The sequence below is a fragment of the Penaeus japonicus genome, unplaced genomic scaffold, assembly GCF_977035675.1.
Source record: "Penaeus japonicus unplaced genomic scaffold, GWHDUDI00000001_assembly GWHDUDI00000015, whole genome shotgun sequence".
Classification (NCBI taxonomy): domain Eukaryota; kingdom Metazoa; phylum Arthropoda; class Malacostraca; order Decapoda; family Penaeidae; genus Penaeus; species Penaeus japonicus.
Genome location: NW_028234417.1, coordinates 12,897,147 through 12,904,646, shown reverse-complemented (window position 1 = coordinate 12,904,646; position 7,500 = coordinate 12,897,147). Strand labels below are relative to the sequence as shown.

The 7,500-nt window shown below is 49.6% G+C and overlaps 1 protein-coding gene across 3 annotated transcripts in view; it reads right to left on the bottom strand.

Annotated features, from left to right (window-relative positions):
- LOC122247563 (uncharacterized) overlaps positions 1 to 7,500 on the bottom strand; it is a 132,495-nt gene that overhangs the window by 113,889 nt on the left and 11,106 nt on the right. The gene's annotated exons all lie outside the window — the stretch shown is intronic.

Here is a 7,500-nt window from a genome sequence, read left to right as displayed (position 1 = left end):
GACACGACAACTTGGCTCGAGAAGCACTGAAGGGGAAGGGAGAGGGGAGGAGGGAGGTGGAAAGGGTAGGGAGAGGGGAGGAGGGAGGTGGAAAGGGTAGGGAGAGGGGAGCGAAAACAGGAGGGAAGCGGGGAGTGGGAGAAGGGGAGGGAAGCGGGAAGAGGAAAGGAATGAGGAGAGGAGTTCTTTCGTAACCTAGCTTTTCTTTCATGAATTTACCCTGACCTATCTCAACTTCTCTATTTTTTTTCGGCGTCTAACCAACCTATGTTATCATCCACATCCTAGCCACATTTTCGAAAGCTACCCTCCCCTCTTTCCTGAACAACTAACTCCCCCTTGTTGAACAAAACCTCACCCATTTCTAACATCTTCCCTACCCCTAACTCTTAAATATGCCCCCTCCAAAAGAGAATGAGAGAAAGAGAGAGAGACAGAGTGAGAGAGAGAGAGAGAGAGAGAGAGAGAGAGAGAGAGAGAGAGAGAGAGAGAGAGAGAGAGAGAGAGAGAGAGAGAGAGAGAGAGAGAGAGAGAGAGAGAGAGAGAGAGAGAGAGAGAGAGAGAGAGAGAGACAGAGAGAGAGAGAGAGTGGGGGGAGGGGAGGCAGGGGGAGGGGGGAGAGGGAGGGAGGGAGAGACCGAGGGAGAGAGAGGGAGAGGGAGAGAGAGAGAGAGAGAGAGAGAGAGAGAGAGAGAGAGAGAGAGAGAGAGAGAGAGAGAGAGAGAGAGAGAGAGAGAGAGAGAGAGAGAGCAGGGACAAAGACACAAACAGAAAGAGGACACCCAGTCCACCAAACCGACAGAGACAAAGAGACGAAAAAATAGCTTTTCACTTCCCTCAACTTTTTTCAACCACACCGACCGCCCTCTGCAGCGAACGAGCGACGTTGGCAATGCAATCACGGACTGCAACTTGTGCCAGAGGTTGATCCGTCAAGCGTCTCAAGTGATCAATCAACGGCTTGCATCTCTGTTGCATTTGGGGGTCTCTCATCAACCGTTTTTCTAATGTTTCCCCTTCATCTTCTTCTCATAATGCCTATCTCATTTGCAACTCATTCTTTTACCCATTTCCTCTTTTCCCTTATCTTTCTTTCCATCTTCCGTGCTTCCTTTCTCTCTTCTTCTAAGGAAGATAAAAAGGAAAAGAAAAAAAGAGAGATGGCGCAAAAAGGCTTGCGATACAAAGCACAAGAAATAGAAAGGGAACGGAAAATCCTGCACAAGGTGGGTGTGATAAAGAAAGAATGTGAAGGCGATTAGCTGGGCTGTGGCCAGAGGGAGGCAAAGGAGACGGAAAAAAGATGAAGAACTGTTAAACAGAGGGAAAGAGAGGGAAAGAAGGGAATCGGAGGAGGATGCGAGAGAAGAAAAGGAAAAGGAGAGGGAGAAGAAAAGGAAAGGGAGAGGCGGAGGGAAAGAGAGAGAGAGAAAGAGAGAGAGGGAGAGAGAAAAGAAAAGGGAAGGAAGAGGGAGAAGAAAAGGAAAGGAAGAGTCGGAGGGAAAGAGAAGGAGAGAGAAAGAGAGAGAGAGAGAGAGAGAGAGAGAGAGAGAGAGAGAGAGAGAGAGAGAGAGAGAGAGAGAGAGAGAGAGAGAGAGAGAGAGAGAGAGAGAGAGAGAGAGAGGGAGGAGGGGAGGGGAGAGGGGGGAGAGGGGGAGAGGGAGGGAGGGAGGGGAGAGGAGAGGAGAGGAGAGGGAGAGGGAGAGGGAGAGTGAGAGAAAGAGAGAGGAGAGGAGAAGGAGAGGGAGAAGGAGAGGGAGAGGAAGAGGGAGAGGGAGAGGGAGAGGGAGAGGGAGATGGAGAGGGAGAGGGAGAGGGAGAGGGAAAGGAGAGGGAGAGGAAGAAGAAGAACGAGAGAAGGGAAAAGGGAAAAAAGGAATTGAAGGAAAAGACGAGGGAAAAGAAGAGGGAGAGGAGACGAAGAAGAAGAGGGAACAGAGAAAGAGAAGGAGAAAGAGGGAGAGGGGAAAGATGGGGAAGGAGTGAAGGGGAGGGGAGGGGGTAGGAGTAACGGGTAACTCAAGCTCCCGCGCGGAGAAGTAACCCGAGAGATCTGCGGAGCCGCAGCCCGTGTCACGGATACGTCACGGATTCTTGTGGCTTCCGTCTTCATCTTGTCGCCCGCACCCTGCCCTTCCTATTCCCTACCCCTGCCGGAGACCTCGCCCACACCCTACGCCCCTTCCCCTGCTGGAGACCTCGCCTGCACCCTACCCTCCCTACTCCACTTCCCCTGCCGGAGTCTTAGCACCTTTTCCCCTTGTCTGCCGTTCCCTGGCACCTGTCTCCTATTCCCTTTCCCTCCTGCTATTGCCATGCCGTCTCTAACCTGTCTCCTGCCACCCCGTCCCTGCCTCGTACCCTCTCACAAGTCCCTTACCCTCCACTGCCCCTGTCCCTGCCCTATGACCTCTTTCATCTGTCCCCTCCCCCCCACCCGTCCCTGCCTCGTACCCTCTCACCAGTCACTTACCCCTACATTCCCTCGTCCCTGCCCTGAGCCCTCTCTAACTTGCCCCTTGTTCCCTCCCTCATGCTTCCTCCCGCCAGATCCTTGCGCCCTCTCCCCGTATCCTCACTCTCCCCTGCTTTACCTCATGTCCCATGCCCTCACCTACCCCCTATCCCCTGTCCCTGCCCCTTCTTTGCTCTATACCCTCTATCACCTGTGCCCTGCCTATCCCCCAGCAACCTGTCCCTGGCCCATCCCCTGTCTCCCCTGCCCCTCCCATTGGCCATACCCCAAGACCTCCCCCTGTCCCTCACCTCCTCCTCCTTGTCCAACTCTTGTTATCCTGCATTACTTATAGATACGCATACGTAAAGGGGTGAGAGGCATATAAATACTTGTATCGTAACTGCAAGCCGACAGAAAAGAGAAGAGAATACAAAGAGAGACGAGGAGCAGAGAATCCAAAATGAAACGCCAGAGCACTAAAAAAAAACATAATTAAAGACAATGGAAGGGAAAGATAAAGCCAAAAAGAGCACAAAAATTATAAATAAAAAAAGACACATCCATCTATATGAGCCTCCCACCACCCTATAACCACTTCCAAAAAAAAGAGGGAACGTAAAGTAAAAGCAAAAAGAGGGAACGATACCAGACCAAACAGAAAGAGAATCGCGAGTGAGACAGAGGAATGCGAAGATGGTCGCCGAGTTCAGTGACTAAGCACTGCACTTTTCACGACACTGCCAGGCCACGTGGTCAAGGTTAAGGAAGGGGGGAGGGGGGTGAGAGAGGCGTGCTTTCTCTCTGCTCTCTCTGCTTTCGGAGGCAAGCCGAGAGGGAACGTGTGCCTGCCTGTCTGTCTTTATCTTCGTGTCTGCTTGCCTCTTTCTGCCTGTCTGTTTTGAGTTTTCGACTTGTCTTGTGACTGAGTGACTGAGTGAATGAATGAATGAATTTATCTATTTACCTATTCTCTGACTGACTGAGTGACTGATCATTTATTCGGAAGACTATCTGACTGACTAAATAATCGACTGACTGGCCCCCTTTCTTCCCCTCTTTCTCTTTCCCCTTGAATCCCCAATTCTTCTCCCCTTATTCCTTCTACTGGACTCTAACCCCCTTCCTCTCACCCATTCCCTCTCCCTCCTTTTTAACACCATCGCGTCTCTTCTATGGGTTTTCTTCCTTTATCTCTTTCACCCTTTCAATCCCTTCACCCCTTCCTTATTCCACCCCCTCCCCACCTTCCCCCCTCCTTAACCCCACCTTCCCACTCCTCTCACCCCCTCCCTTCCCTTCTCGATGTTCCAACCTCCATCCCCTTAACCCTTCCCGCCCCCTCCCTTCTCGATGAAGTCCTAAGGCCTAAAGATCTCCAATGACGTGTCAAGTTGCCACGCCCCCTACCTTTCATCTTGCTCAGGTTTCTTCTATGGAAGGGGAGGGGGAATTCTATGCCACTCCCCCCCCCCCTCATCGAAATCCTTTCAGTGGCGGGGAAGGAGGGGGAGGGAGGGGAGGGGTGGTAGAGAAGATGCAGGATGATAGGGTGATAGGACAAGAGGACCGAGTTTCAAGTAACATGGAAGCAACAATATTTTTCCCCCTCACACTTCCCTCTCTCTCCCTCCCTCCTTCCCACCCACCTACCCAGCCATCCACCTTCCCTCCTTCCCTCTCCTTCCGTTGCAAACCAATAACTATCCCCCTACACCCTAACCCCTTCCCATGCCTCTACCCCCCTCCCCCTCCCCATACACCGCCGTCCCGTATTTCAGTATCCTCAATGACCTCTCTTCAGCCCGCTTGTTCTAGGTCTCCCCTTCCAACCAGTATTTCTAGGGCCTTCCCTCATCCAGTCATGGTTGAGACTATGCACAAACGTTGATGATGGTGGTGATGATGATGATGATGATGATGATGATGATGATAATGATAATGATAATGATAATGATAATGATAATGATAATGATAATGATAATGATAATGATAATGATAATGATAATGATAATGATGAAGATGAAGATGAAGATGAAGATGAAGATGAAGATGATGATGACGACGATGGTACTTTTAAATAATTGCACCAAGGGTCCATCAACTCGCACTAGCCAAAGCCTACCACTACGAACCATTTAACAGCTAACCAGCCTCGACTATCGTTAGTCCTACTACCACCAACTACATCTAACCGACGCTGCAAGAGACCCGACCTATCTCAATACAGGCGACCTTCCCCTAGAGTGCACCGTAAGAATTCCCGTGAAACAGTATACAACCATTTGCAAGCAACAAACGGGTGATGATGAGACGAGGTTGATAAATTTGGGAGATAGAAGAGAAGGGACGATAATAAACAGAGTAGATAGTAGATGGAATAGGAAGGAAGGTTGAGGAGAGGTAGATTATAAGAGAGAGACAGAGAGAAGGAAAGAAACATGTAGGTAAATAGGTGAAGATTATTTTGGATAATTAGAGAGAAAGGAGATCGAGGTAACATATAATCCGGATAATTATGGAGAGGGGAAGAGTTGATAATTTCAGTGACACGAGAGAGATAACAGATAACTATGGTAATTAGATATGAAAGACCAATCAAATTGAGATAAAGAGAAAATAAAATTAAATACGAGACAAAGGGCATAGCCAACCTAGAAAGTCGTAAAGAAATGTCCCTTTAATTCAAGAACAGAAGGCGGTTACTACAAGATAGACGCAAAATCACATGGGAGGGAAAGGGGAGAGAGAAGGGAGGGAAGGGGAGGAGGGGTGGGGGAGTGAGAGAGAGAGATAAGGAGGGGAGGAGAGTGACATGGGTTACAGCCGAGGGGAGCTGGGGAGGGGATAGGGAGAGGAGGAAAGGGAGGAAATATGAAGAAGCCGCCCATACAAGCTGCAAGTGCAACCTAAACCTCAGACAACTCTTTCGGGTGTCGAGTATCCTATGGCAACGGGTGGGGGACAGGGAAGGGAGGCAATAGAGCATCCTACACATGCGTTTGGCTCCCTCGTATATTATAGATTGAGGAAGACTTTTCTCCTTTTTACCTTTTTCATTTTCTCAATACTTTTTTCGTTCGACTATTGCATAACAGTGATCAACAATATCGTCTTCAAATAACTGCTGACTGTCGAGACTCAGGGAGGGAGGATGGGAGGAGGGGTAGGAGGGGGAAGGGAAGAAGGGAGGAAGGAAGGGAGGGGGGAGAAAGAGAAAGAGAAAGAGAAAGAGAGAGAGAGAGAGAGAGTGGGGGGGGGGGAGAAAGAACACAATATCTCACTATCTACAACCTACAATACGAGAAAAAAAAAATCAAAATATATTTAGAAAACATTATAACTGCTTCACATAATCATAAGAGACATAATCATACTTTCCACACGTGTTAAATCTAACCCCAAACATCCCGCAAGACGATCAGCCAGGTCTTGAAAGCTCTCAAGAAGCTGCCAACGAGCAGGATATGAGAGAGAGAGAGAGAGAGAGAGAGAGAGAGAGAGAGAGAGAGAGAGAGAGAGAGAGAGAGAGAGAGAGAGAGAGAGAGAGAGAGAGAGAGAGAGAGAGAGAGAGAGAGAGAGAGAGAGGAGAGGGAGAGTGGGAGGGAGCGGGGGAATGAGAGGGGGAGGGAGCGGGGGAATGAGAGGGAGAGGGAGAGGGAGAGTGGGAGAGAGAGGACGAGTGGGGGAGAGAGAGGGAGAAGGAAAGGGTAAGGGAAAGTAAAGAGAAAGGGAAAGGAAAAGGGAGAGGGAGAGGGAGAAGTAAGGACAAAGGAAAAGGGAGAGGGAGAGGGAGAAGTAAAGGGAAAGGAAAAGAGAGAGGGAGAGGGAAAGTGAGAGAGACAGCTGCATTTAACACCTGCCAAGATTACCTCCCCCCTTGTCCATGTTAATATTAGGCAATGCAGAAAATCCTTCCTTAATGCACTTTGGGCGATGAAGGCACGCTGTTCCATTTGTGTCCATGTTTATTGTAAGAACATCGTCTTCGGATGCTACTTCTTTCTCTCCTTTTTTCTGATTCTGAGATATCTGACGTTGGACACCTTGAGATTGCAAGTACAAACAAAAGAAGTTCGGCGACTGAGATTTCGAGATGTCCTTTAGCTGTAAACCTTCAAACATACATGAAAAAATAGAAATAAAATATAAATCGCAGATTCATACTATAATCTCGAAATCTCAACAACTACATTCTAAAACATATCCCTTGACATGCGACCCCCCCCCCCCCAACAAAAAAAGTCATGAAAGAGAAAGAAAGAGAGATAGAGACAGTGAGAGAGAGAGAGAGAAAGAGTGTGTGTGTGTGTGTGTATAAGAGAGAGAGAGAGAGAGAGAGAGAGAGAGAGAGAGAGAGAGAGAGAGAGAGAGAGAGAGAGAGAGAGAGGTGTGTGTGTGTGTGTGTGTGTGTGTGTGTGTGTGTGTGAGAGTGAGAGAGTGGGAGAGAGAGAGAGAGAGAGAGAGAGAGAGAGAGAGGAGGGAGAGGGAGAGAGAGAGAGAGAGAGAGGGGAGGAAGAGAGAGAGAGAGAGAGAGAGGGAGAGAGAAGAGGAGGGGGGGAGGGGGAGGAGGGAGAGAGAGGGAGAGGGAGGGAGGGAGAGGGAGAGGGAGAGGGAGAGGGAGAGGGAGAGGGAGAGAGAGGGAGAGAGAGAGAGAGAGAGAGAGAGAGAGAGAGAGAGAGAGAGAGAGAGAGAGAGAGAGAGAGAGAGAGAGAGAGAGAGAGAGAGAGAGAGAGAGAGAGAGAGAGAGAGAGACTATATTTCGTCCTCTAAATAAATAAATTAATCACCCATCTTTCAGATCCTTAAACTCCAATGGCATCGCACGCGAAGGCATCCGCGGTGACTGCCCCCCCCCCCCCCCCCCCCCCAAAGCTGCCCGGCGCCGATCCCGAAACTCGATTAAGAGTTTAGTCACTTGACTCCGATACAACGAGAGAGCCACCAGACGGCGGGGGATGCATAATGCATTGGGCTTCGCTGTAGGTGAAGGGAGGAGGGTGCGAGGGGGACAGGGGAAGGGGAAGGGGAAGGGGAAGGGGAAG